The 13,330-nt window shown below is 34.3% G+C and overlaps 1 protein-coding gene and 1 non-coding gene across 4 annotated transcripts in view; both read right to left on the reverse strand.

Annotated features, from left to right (window-relative positions):
* DIAPH2 (diaphanous related formin 2) overlaps positions 1–13,330 on the reverse strand; it is a 1,032,498-nt gene that overhangs the window by 40,853 nt on the left and 978,315 nt on the right. The window lies entirely within an intron of this gene.
* Positions 1,079–1,221, reverse strand: LOC121025233 (small nucleolar RNA SNORA62/SNORA6 family). Its single transcript, XR_005787987.1, has one exon. It is a non-coding gene; the product is annotated as a small nucleolar RNA SNORA62/SNORA6 family (small nucleolar RNA).

The raw sequence follows: 13,330 nt of genomic DNA on the forward strand, positions 1-13,330 counted from the left end.
ATCCCTGATTTATAGATAATGTTGCAACATCTCAAACACTGAACATATTTTACCACAATCTATTTGCATATATGTGTATATGTGTATGTGGTTTAGGGGTATGATGAAGAATCATTTTTCATTTCATTCTTTTCAAATTACAACGCACTTAAATAACTGTTCCAGAAAGAAAATGCAAATGAACATTAAACTACTTATATTCCTTCAAATTTTTTTCCAATATGTGTCAACATACATGCATTATAGATATAATCAGTGTTTATATAATCTCTTGTGGTCTAATTCTTTCACTTAACATTGTTTTGTGTTTTGTGAATTGTCATGCAACAGAACCACCATTGAACTGTTATCTGTTTCTCTACAGCAATCCCAACACTTCATTTTGTGCTTAGACATTCTAATAGCTGTATGTTTCTAGCTTACTGTTAATTAATTTTAAAAGTTTTAAAAAATTTATTTACTTTGAAAGAGAGACTTTGACCCTCCTCCACTCATGCTCTCTTTCTCAAAAATAAACATTAAACAAATTTTAAAGAGAGGAGACAGAGACAGCACTCTCTACATTGCCAGAACAGAGCCTGATGCAGGGCTTGAACTCATGAACCGTGAGATCATGAGCTGAGCCAAAATCAAGGGCCAAGACGCTTAATGAACTGAGCTACCCAGGCACCCCCTTACTGTTATTTTAATTTGAATTTTTTACCTGTAGGCGAAAAGTGTGTTTTTCCGTGTGATGATTTATTGCGTATGTTTTAATCCACGTAGACTTCCTCTCTTCACCTCTTTTTTCTCCTTATGTGAACAGCCTCGTGAACCATGTCTGTAAGCCCCTCACAAATTATGTTCAATATCGACATGATCTAATTTGTTGATTACTGCACCAAAACTGTATAACTAAATGGTATAGCTATATATCTAATCAGTGTCAATTCTTTGATGCTTTGGAACCCAATATCCAAATGGTCTTTAATTCCTCTGATAAATCTCTAAAAGTTTTCTCATTCTATTCCTTTCTCTCCCAGATGACTTTGGTCTCCTCACAGTTAATTTATCTTTTTAAATGGTTTTTGTAAATTTTACTTGTAGCAAGAATTACTATCAAACTCCATTCATTGGGCCAGAGACCTTGTGGTGTTAGTGAAAGACTTGCCCCTCATGTAGTATACTATTTGTGGGTTCCTCAGGCAGCCAGTGGCCTTAACTCCAAGCTCTATGTGCAGTCACAAGTTTTAAAATCAATTTAGGAAGATAACTAAAATACACACCTGACCATATAATCCAGTCATTAGTTAGTAAATCTCTATTTATTGATTACAGGCTAAAAATAAACTTTTTGAGAATAGCCTACAAAGCTTTTATAATCTGGCTTAATCTCATTCACAGCCCAGCCTTATTCTGTCATTGTTTCCATACATTCTACATTACATCTAAATGGACTGCTCATTGTTCTTGAATATCCTTTCTTGCTTTTCTTCTACCAGGCCTTTTACTCATGTCATTTCACCATCCTCATTAGGCTCTGGTCCCCTTTCTCACCATTCTACTCTGAGTGTCTATCTTACACATCTTTTACACTTCATCTTAAATATGACTGACTTCCTAAAGCTTTTTTCTAATATTTCTCAACTGAATATGGCTTCTCCAATATTTGAACCCCAAAGCAGCTTGTAGTTTCTTTATTTTCTCAGGTAAGAATTGCTTATTTGTTTTATCCTCTTTTGAATAGCTTGTAAGCTATTGAGGACAGGGGCTGCAACTCACATTTTTCTGCAAATGCTTTGTAAATAATAGGTGTTCAATATTTTTTCTTGAATTAAATATTTCCCAAGGTCTGAAAATTCTTATAACACCAAAAATATTGCCCCATATATGTTTGGATCATCCCAGCACTTAGCACATATAGGGAATGAATAAAAATAAGAAATATGAATGCTTTCAAAGTTATATGATTGGATGTAACTGAAGAAAATATATATTCCTATCTTTCTAAATATAAGGCATGCCTCCCCACTCCACTTATATCTCATAAAAAGGAAACTATCTTATATTCAAGTCCTTACAAATTCTTTAATTATAAGTGCCTTATCTAAATTATTTTATTTTTAATATTAAAGTGCTCTTTGAAGAACTCAGTATGGGACCTCAATTAATATAAGTTTTAGGTGAGGGGTGCCTGGGTGGTTCATTTGGTTAAGTGTCTGACTCTTGATTTTGGCTCAGGTCATGGTCTCACAGGTCTTGGGTTTGAGCCCCATGTCGGGTTGTGTGCTAACAGCATGGAGCCTGCTTGGGATTCTTTCCCTCTCTTTCCGCCTCTCCCCCACTTGTGTGTGTGTGTGCACACATGCTCTCTCTCAAAATAAAATAAACTTAAAAAATATGAGTTTTAGGTGATTACAGAGGCACATTTAGAGAATTGGGGTGGGGGATTAAAGACAATGAAATGTAACATAGACCTAAGGATTATTTAGGGGGTGTGACTTCACAATATTAATCTTTTATATCATTGTAAAAAAGACTTTGAAAGATCACTTAAAATTGCAAAGCAGTAAATACCTAGAGAAGATAAAAAATACATTTAGAATGAATTGGATAATCAATTTACCTAGTACTATGCAAATGGATATTTGTGGCTTGAGATCAAGATGACAGTGATGCACCTATTAGTGTTATATCGCTCTCTACCTAACAACTTAGATGAACATGAATATAGTGTGTTCCAGAAAACTGTTAGGTGACTCCAAATTGGTTCTCAAGCTTACAGAAACAATGATGTCAAGGATATTTGTGAGAATTTGAACAAAACTGTTTTTGCAAAATGGGATGGTGGGGGAAGAAAGCAGTAGTTCTTCATGAAGACATTATTTTAAGCCATATGCAATTTGAATCCATCCATGTAATTAAATTTATCACACTTAGATGCTTTACTGTATCATTTACATTACCAAAAAGCTATTTATATTCAAAATGGTCAAAAAACTTTAAAAAATCATATTAGGAAAACGTAGGCACACCTTATCCATCACATCTGTTACAAGCTTTTGAATACAGGGTAGTACACATAGCTTCAAAGCCCACAGTAATACTAAGAACTGCCATTTATTTAGTATTTACTAGGTGCCATGCACTTTGTTAAGTGACTTGCATATCTTACATATCAATGATTCTTCAAACAATCCTATAGGGTAGGTATTATGAAGCCATTTTACAAATGAATAGTATGCCTCCAAGAAATTAAAAACTTGCTCAGGGTGCCTGGGGTGCTCCACCGGTTAACCTTCAGGCTCAGGTCATGACCTCATGGTTCCTGGGTTTGAACCCCAGGTTGGGATTGCACTGACAGTGTGGGGCCTGATTGGGATTCTCTCTCTCACTCTTTCTCTGCCCCTCCCCTACTTGCATTTTCTCTTTCTCTCAAAAGTAAATAAATAAACTTTAAAAAAAAGCTTGCTCAAGATCATACAGTTAATAAGCAGTAGACCTCAATGAAGTTTCTAAGTCTATAACCTGAACCACTACACCATATGACCTCCATAAGCACTGTGCCTGAATTTCTAAGTCTGTGAATTTGACAGGATGGTGTTTTAATATAAACAAATGTGAAGTCAAAAGTAGAACAAGAACAAGGAGCTTTGTAATCCATAAATGTATTACCATCTTCAATACTAACCCTTTTAATATATTTTTTTTATTTTTAATACATTTTTAAACTAAAACCCTAAAGAATACCATACTCATAATCTATCTGGCCTCACAATTCTATTTCTGGTGAGAGTCACCTCTGTAGAAAGGAGTGGTGTGTCCTCGGCTTCTCTAACCTTCTACTTGTTAACAATGGGTTTACAGCGCACAAATTGACCTGAATTACTTAAACCATTTTTAACATTTATTTATTTTTTGAGAGACAGAGACAGAGCATGAGCAGGGGAGGGGCAGAGAGAGGGAGTCACAGATTCTGAAACAGGCTCCAGGCTCTGAGCTGTCAGCACAGAGCCTGTCGGAGGGCTCTAACTCACAAACTGTGAGATCATGACCTGAGCCGAAGTTGGACGCTTAACTGACTGAGTGACCCAGGTGCCCCGACCTGAATTACTTTACTATTTAAAATGTGCTATTTCTTTACAACTTCTGAGGTAACTTATTCCATAAGTCATGTATAATAATTCCCTTTCCCTATTTTTTACCTCTGTAATGTTTCAAGGATACTCAGTTTCGATACTCTTGGGTTTGGTAAACAGGTTTGCATATGTCCTATCCAAACCTGTTTGATGGATTCTGAGCATAGCCTCACTCAACCATTATCCTTCCTAACAGAAGAGCCCTAATTTTTTAGCCTTTCACAAGTAGCCTCACTACTTGCTAGTTCATTACAAATGTTTTCTCATCTTAAATAGCAGCAGCAACTTTTTAAAAAGAAGGAGAAACCAGAATTATATTTCATTAAGTCTGGAGGACCGTAATGTTGTACTAAGGAAGTAGCCTGTCTTCTGTTTGGATGCCAATCTCTTTCCAGACACTGACCAGCAGAATGTTGACCTTTGTGGGTATAGTAACTTCTTGAACTAATTTTTTTTAGGGAACAGTTACCAGTTACTCCAAGATTCCTTTTCAAGATTGGAACTGACAAGTAGGAGCCTGCCAGCCTATGAATGCACCCTGGCTTATTTAGCCTTCATTTTTTCCCATAACTGCATTACCTTACCCACATGTAAGCTAATCTGCCACTTCTATGCCCACTCACAAGCCTCAAGAGAGCTTCCTGCAGTTTATCCCTAGCAGATTGACATTTCACCTTCGGTGAACTCAGAACAGTTGAGGGTCAACTGAAAACTCTTACTTAGGTTTCCTTAACTTATTGATAGAATCAACTACTTCCTCAAAGTAATTAAAGTAATAATGTTTGAAATAGAAGGAAAAATATTAAATGTAAAATTATCTTTAAATTAAACAAGTGCTTCATATAATGATAGTTTTTTTCTCTTAATTTCACCCTTCACAGTGTTGATAAAAAGTAGATGGTAATATAAGCCTAGATTTAGACATGCTACTGGCCTCCAGTCTCTGAAGGCATAAAACTGAAGGATTAATCTGCCAAATATCCTCAAATGCATTTACTATCATTGTCATCGATCCTTCCAATTGATCCCCCCCCCCCAGGTTGCTTTCTAATTCTATATCCCTCTTACATATTTAAAGAGCTTAATGTTTATCATTACTTCATTTTTAAAACTTTTATTTCCTACTCAAGGAAGCCTTATTAATTTTCATAAGACTCCCTTTACAGATTTTAAGATAAATAAAATAGATTTCCAGTCTTTTCAGATATGTTTCAATTGTATCAGGGCTTATTATGAATTAAGAAAAAATCAATTAGCAGAATGGTAATTTTCCCAGACATTTCAACATAAAATAATGAAGACATGATTTTGAAACTCTGTTGTAGCTAATTTAGTATGTGAAGGAAACAGAATTCTGAAGTTTGAGGTATTTTTTTGAGTAATACAAAATTAATTGGCACAATCCAACTATACTTACTTTTGGGTGTGTCTGTGTGAATGCATTTCACAAAGTGGTTATTTTGGAGTAGGTAATTATAATTTAGGTATCTCCCTTGTCTACAGCCTTCAAAAAAATGAATTGAACAATTATAGAGTTGACTTAATATCTACTCTGGTTTTAAGTTCTAGTCTGAATATAGGTTGCTTTGCTAATTAAAGTTCCTAAATAATCTGACTCAAATATCATGTTATAAGTAGATGCAGAATGATATAGTGGAAACAGCACAGAATTTGGATTTGGAGATCCTAGGCTCAAAGTTTGCTCAGCATAATGCCAGCCAAGAAATAGAAATGAATCATTTAACGTCTTGAATCCTCAGTCTCCTCACCTGCAAAATGAGGAGTGTAGTCTTATCTTATATGTTTACAGGTTTCTTCTGATGATTAAGATATGGTAAAATTAGTTAATAAACAATAGCTTATCAGGTAACCATAAAGTTTTATTATAATTGGTGTTATTAACTGCAAGGCCTATCTAAAGATAAACCCTCTTTCAAATGAGCCACTTTGTACCTTTTGTACTGTTGCCTTTCTATTTCATACTATAATCACTTGAAAAATATTTATGATTTTATGGCTGTATTCATAATAAAAATTATTTTTTCCATGCTATCTTAATAAGCACAGAGGAAATAGCCTTGTTGTTTTTATTTGCCACTTTCTTTTTAGTTCAGGTCCTTCAGCACAAGCCACTCTGATGATGTTTAAAACCAAGATATCAAATGACACTGTCATGATCTGGAAATGTCTGCAAAGTCCAATAGGAAGTCTTAGAAAATGTCAGAGTACCTCTAAGGCAAGGCAGATCTTCAGGATGAATAATGATTCAGGAGTTTAGTACTAAAGATGCAGCAGGGTGCTGGAGAAAGGCCTGCTTGAGGCTCAAAGGTCAAGCAACAAAAGCTTAATGCCAAGTAAAGTAAAAGGTCACTTAGCATTGTGATTAGTGATGCTGAATGGGTGCAGGGTGATATAACAGATACAGTCAACTAATACTTCCATTTCAAGAGGTGTCAGAATAGATATTTTCATCCATTCCCCTTCCTTTCTAGCAAGTAATTACTTAGAAAAGCCAACAACTGAAAACACATCCTAGGTAGCAGTCAACTGTTCAATGGTCAGTAGTCTGCTGTTGTTGAGTAGCATTTAAAAGGCATTGTAGTGGAGGATAAGTCACAGTCTTTAAGGGGAGAGAAATTATTTCTCTATATCTCTTAAGAATGGTGCTACTGATGTGTCTATCACTGTCAATTCAATTGCTGATTTTTCTTTTAAAGCAAAACGAATAAATACGTACAGAAACCTGGAACAGAAATTGATCCAGGTAGGTGACACTAAATCAAATAATACACATAATAACATATGGCAGTAGTATAATGGTAAGCACTAAAGGCAGCAAGAAATCCCCAATAGCATTATCCCAATACCACCACCACCGATATCAAAATATTCCCCCAAATAGAAAATTAAAGGTTTGGGGCACCTGAGTGGCTCAGTCGGTTAAGTGTCCGACTGCGGCTCAGATCATGATCTCGCAGTCCGTGAGTTTGAGCCCTTCATCGGGCTCTGTGCTGACAGCTTGGAGCATAGAGCCTGCATCAGATACTGTGTCTCCCTCTCTCTCTGCCTCTCTCTGACTTGTGCTCTGTCTCTCTCTCTCTCTCTCTCAAAAATAAATAAACCTTAAAAAATTTAAAAAAAGAAAATTAAAGGTTTTTCTCCCCTTGTTGCAATGGTTGGCATAATAAAATCCTTGCCAGTGTTAACAGTCCATTTAAAGTATAATTGGAATTGGACCTATGGGTTCTTCATGTGGTATCATCAAAGTCTGAAGAATGTGAAATAGAAAATGACACATTTGAAAAAGAGAATATACATTTTAATCTCATTTTTATCTAGTCAGAGCATTAAAGGATTTACTTTCATAGCCAACTGGTTATTCATGTGTACTGTAGTAGCCCCCTGGGGTTTATATAGGTTAGACTGCAAGCTACTTGAGAACCTCTGTCTATCTTTAACACCTAACATGGGGCCTGCCACAAAGTTTGTGGCCAGTAAAACTATATTGAATTAAACTTAGAGAAATTTTGTTGTCATAGAACTTAGAGTGTTATATATAGATAGAAAAAATGATTAGATAGCAAGTGAGTGAAAATAGATGCCAGGAATTTAGATTGGAGACTCTCTTTTTTATGTTTGTATCTTTGCATCAAGTGCTCTTCCTGGCATGTGGGCGACACTCAGGAAATGTTGAGATATCAGTGTGTCACACAGAGAAGGTGAAATTAGATCAGGGTCCTGAGAGGTAGGTAGAATTTGAAGAGGTTTGTTCCCAATACTTAGCATCAGTTTCTAATGGAACTAGAGAGGGACATCTCTCCTCTAACCCCATACAGATTTATATGAGTCTCTTCTTTCTTAAAGTATGACCTCTTTTACATGATGTGCTACCTATTCCAATTTTCTGGTAGGTCATATTTGTATAAATCTCAGTTGGATACTGGACTAGAGGACAAATGTCAGTGAATATCTGTCTTAATGTAGGATAGAACTACTTTTGACTTTAAATCCTCATGTTTTCATATCATTTAAATATGTATTTTGTTGCTTAAATTTTTACTTTGTTCTTGTTTTTATTTAGAAGATATTTGCCATGTCTACCCTACACATGGAAACAAAAAAAAGTAAGCATATAATATAGAGATGTAATACAATAATGTGGATGATTTTAGCGTTTTAAAAAAAAGCTTTGAATGCCTCTATTTATGGTAGATTATGTGAGCTGTTGTCTTTGTAAGGTTTTTTTCCCCCTGAGTATCTGTCCTTTTTCAAATTTCTAGATCATTTCAACATAAGAATCCATTGACATGGCAAGAGTTCTTAAGACTTATTATTTACAACTTATTACTGCAAGTCAGAATTGTCTCAATATGGTACACGAATAAATCAGAGGTAACTGTGATGCTAAATCTGATGTACATCAAAGGAAAAATTAAGGACATTTTCTCAGATACTGAGAGGAGTGGAAGGAAGGGTTTTGGGTTCTGTGTAACAATTCCCCTGTAGGTTAGAAGTAGTATCTGTGAAGCAATCACTAGACATGCTGCTACAGATCCTTCATCTGCTTAAAAAAAGATGAACCATCTGAGATGGATTTCTCCAGCTGAGTATATCTTGGCTAGTTGATCCAACATGAGAGGAAGACCAACCATTAATTGAACTACATATACTCTAGTAGTTGCAATTTTGTGTTTCAGCACTGGGCCATGCTGGACTTGAATATTTTCCCTCTTAGGATTTCTATTTCAGGTTTAAACAACTGATACATACATAATATTCTTAGTAAAAAGTCAATTGAATTTTTAATTAAGGGAGTCTCAGAAGTTAAAGGCAATAAAGTCTATCCAAAAACCAAAACAAAACAGGACAAAATCCTTAATATAGAGAATGATAAAACATCTGGCTTACTGGCTGATGTATGATATGTGAATGGCATCCAATTCTCTGTTATGTTTAAGAAAAAAATAAAATACTATAAAGTGTTGCAAATATTTAATTATCATAATTAAGATTCATTTTGAAGCAATTTTATATCTTTGGCACAATGTGATAAGCTGACACATGTACAAAGCAATTATATAACTAAAATAAAAATATAGTTAGTGCACAAAACAGTAGTAAGAATAACAAAAATTATGTTTAATATTATGGAAATAAACATAGTGTTATGAGCTAAATTGTGTCCCTCCAAATTCCTATATTGAAATCCTAACCCCTAGTACCCTAGAATATGATTGTATGTGGAGATGGGGCCTAAAACAGGCAAATAATTTAAAGTGGGGTTGTTAAGGAGGCCTTAGTCCAATTTGACTAGCACCCTAATAAGAAGAGAAAATTAGGGCACAGACAACACAGAGAAAGGAATGACCATGTGAAAACACAGTCAGATGGCAACCATCTACAAGCCAAGGAAAGACGCCACAGAAGAAACTGAACCTGCCAATACCTTGATCTTGGACTTTTAGCCTCCACGGAGAAAATTTCTGTTATTTAAGCCACCCAGTCTGCAATATTTGTCAAGTAACCCTAGAAAACTGATACACATAGTAATAATAAATCAACAACCACTCCCAGCCCTGCAAATTTCTTTGATTTAAAAGTTCTTTTTCTTTCGGGCTGTTCAGATAGAAGCATATATATTATTTTTCCATTGAGAATTGTATTATCACTAAAAAAACCTCTAGTCATCTTTAAATTTTCTTTTCATTTTATAGGAAAGAAATATGTATTTTCAAAAAGAAAATCTATTAAGTGAAGAATGAAATGGAATAGATGCCGTATTTTGAAGTGATGGTTCCAGAGCATAAAAACTTGCTCCTCAAAGTAGGTATTCTCAATATAATTTAGCCCTGAAAGTTATAATTCCTTCCATTTGGAAGTCCATTATTTAATTGAGGTTGCTTTAATCGCTGATTCAATGTATTAAGTATCTATTTCCAAAACTGACTTCCTGATTTTTCATGTAAATTTTTCATTCTTCTCTCTAAATATGTACAAACAAAATAACTCATATGGATTAAGATATTTAGCTTTTTCATTTCTAAGAAATATGGTATATAGTAGCCCAAAAATATTTCATAAATGAATGGAATTTTTTCCCTTAAGTGGCTTTGTAGATTTCTATACTCAAAATCACTGAATTTATAGCTTGGAAAAAAATATCAAACATCATCTAATCATACATCCACATTTTACACAAGGGGAAATTGCTGAGGCCTAGAGAACCTTAGTTATCAGATCAAGGTTACACAGTTGTAGACTAAAAATTAGTATTTTGACTTAAAGTCTATACTCTCACCATGATCACTGGGTCGAGTCAATACTACTTTACCAAATCACTGTCAAAAATGTTTCATACACAACTATGGAACATGTAACTCATTTTTCTAGACTTCATGCTACAATTTGTTGGCTTTTGCCTTCACATTCCCATTTCTGCAGAATGGGGAGAAGGAAAAGAGGATATTTAAAAAGAACATCTTAGGAAGAAAGCTTTATGAAGAATTGCCAGTATGGGAAACTTTCTTTGGAAATTTCTCACCAGAGTGAGAAATCTACCTAGGGCCTTTTAAAAATAGCCATTGGCTTAAGCACATTATGAAGAAAAAAATTAAAGAAAATAAACAACTATGACATGACTGTTTTACTGAATCATAACAACAAAAATATTACTTTCAAAATTCACAGAACCAGACAATAACCAGGAAGTGTTACTGATATCATTCATTATCACCTGAAGCTTTGACAAACTCAAAACCAGGCTTGGACTATGTAGGCTGGTGTTATCAGGCAAAATTGCAAAGTAGGTGGCTTTCCACTTATTTTATAGCACTCTTTCACTGCCTCTTAGTGGATGCATGGGGGCACTCCTGCTACTCATAATTCCATAGTATAAGTGCGCAAAGGGTTTCTCTCTTCAAATACTTCTTTTTCTACAGTACTTCTTCTATTATCCCTGTTCCTCAGTGAAATATTTCATTTATTCAAAATCCATAAAGAAGCCAGAGTGGAGTAATTAATATGAAGGTGTAAAATATTGATAGCTTTAGACGCTCTCATTTGAAGTTTACAGGAAAATATTATTTAATGAAATGTGGCCAGAATTGGTAGATGATTTGTGAAAGATCTTTTTAGGCAGATGAAGCTTCATAATTCTGCTTATTTATCCCTCTTTATTCTGCTTATTTATCCATTTTCAGAAGAAAGATCCTAAGAATTTCCCATGCTATTTAGATCTGTCTTCTAGATTTTGGGGCTCAGAGTTAAGTGTTGTTGTCATATGCATGGTAGTAGGAGATGGTTGCAAGGCAGAAAGAAAGAAACAAAAGTAATCCTTCCTTACCAATTTGGGTGATTTTTATTTCATTTACTTATCTGATTGATGTGGCTAGGACTTCCATTAATATGTTGTATAAAAGTAGTGAGAGTGGACATCTCTGTCTTGTTCCTGACTTTAGAGGGAAAGCTCTCTTTTCACCATTGAGTATGATGTTAAGTTGGAGATTTTTCACATATGGTATTTATTATTTGGAGGTATATTGCCTCTAAACCCACTTTATTGAGAGTTTTTATCATGAATGGATTTTGCACTTGGCCAAATGCCTTTTCTATACCTATTGAGGTGATTGTATGGTTTTTATCATTTCTCTTGTTAATGTGACATGTCACATAAATTGATTTGTACATATTGAACCACCTTCACATCCCTGGAATAAATCTCAATTAATTGTGGTGAATGATTTTTGAACACATTGTTGGATTTGGTTTGCTAATATTTTGTTGAGGATTTCTGCATTTACATTCATCAAAGATATATGCCTCTTTTGTTGTGCTGTCTTTATCTGGTTTTGGTATCAGGGGAATGCTGGCTTCATAGAATAAATGTGGAAGCTTTCTTTCCTCTTCTATTTTTTGGAATAGCTTGAGAAGAATAGGTATTAACTCCTCTTAAATGTTTGGTAGAATTCATCTGTGAAGCTATCTGATCTTGAACTTTTTTAAGGGGGAGTTTTTTGATTACTGATTCAATTTCATCACTAGAAATTATCTGTTCAAATTTTCTATTTCTGTCTGATTCAGTTTTAGGAGGCTATATATTTCTAGGAATTTATCCATTATCTAGGTTGTCTAATTTGTTAGCATATAATTTTTCATAATATTCTCTTATAATCTTTTGCATTGCTGTGGTATCAGCTGTTACATCTGCTTCTTCATTTCTCATTTTATTATTTGAGTCCTCTTTTTTTTTTTTTTGATGAGTCAGGCTAAAAGTTTATCAATCTGTTATCTTTTCAGTGAACCAGCTCTTGGATTTATTTATCTGTTCTATTGTTTTGTTTTCTTTTGTTTGTCTCTACTTCATTTACTTCTGCTCTAACCTTTATAATTTCTTTTCTTCTACTAGCTTTGGGCATTGGTTTTTCTTCTTTCTCATGATCCTTTAAATATAAGGTTAATTATTTGATTTTTTTCTTGTTTCTTGATGTAGGCATATATTGCTATAATCTTCTCTCTTAGAACAGCTTGTGCTACATCCAAAAATTCTGGACCATTGTGTTTTCATTTTCATTTGTTTCCATGTATGTTTTTGACTTCCTCTTTGATTCCTTGGTTGACTATTCATTGTTTAGTAGCATGTTATTTAGCCTCTGTGTATTTTTGTTCTTTCCATTGGTGAAGAAGAAGTAAAACTTTCACTATTTATAGATGACATAATACTAAATACTTTAAAAACCTAAATATTCCACAAAAAAACTACTGGAACTAATGAATGAATTCAGTAAAGATGCAGGATACAAAATTAATATATAGAAATTTGTTGGATTTTTATATACTAACCATGAAGTACTAGAAAGAGAAATTAAGATAACAATTTGACAACTACCCACAAAGGAATGAAGAACCTAGGTACAAACTTTATCAAGTACGTGAAAAACCTACACTATGAAGACCATAAATCATTGATGAATGAAACTGAAGAAGACACAAAGAAATGGAAGAAATTTCATGCTCATGAATTGGAGAAACAAATATTGTTAACATGTCCATACTACCCAAAGCAATATACAGATTGAATGCAATCCCCATCAAAATATCAACATTTTTCACAGAGCTAGAACAAATAATCTTAAAATTTGTATGGAGCCACAAAAGACCCAAATAGTGAATGCAATTTTGAAAAAGAAAAACAAAGCTGTAGGTATCATAATGCC

Source organism: Herpailurus yagouaroundi, unplaced genomic scaffold, assembly GCF_014898765.1.
Source record: "Herpailurus yagouaroundi ecotype Mexico unplaced genomic scaffold, PumYag 67556, whole genome shotgun sequence".
In the NCBI taxonomy this organism is placed as follows: domain Eukaryota; kingdom Metazoa; phylum Chordata; class Mammalia; order Carnivora; family Felidae; genus Herpailurus; species Herpailurus yagouaroundi.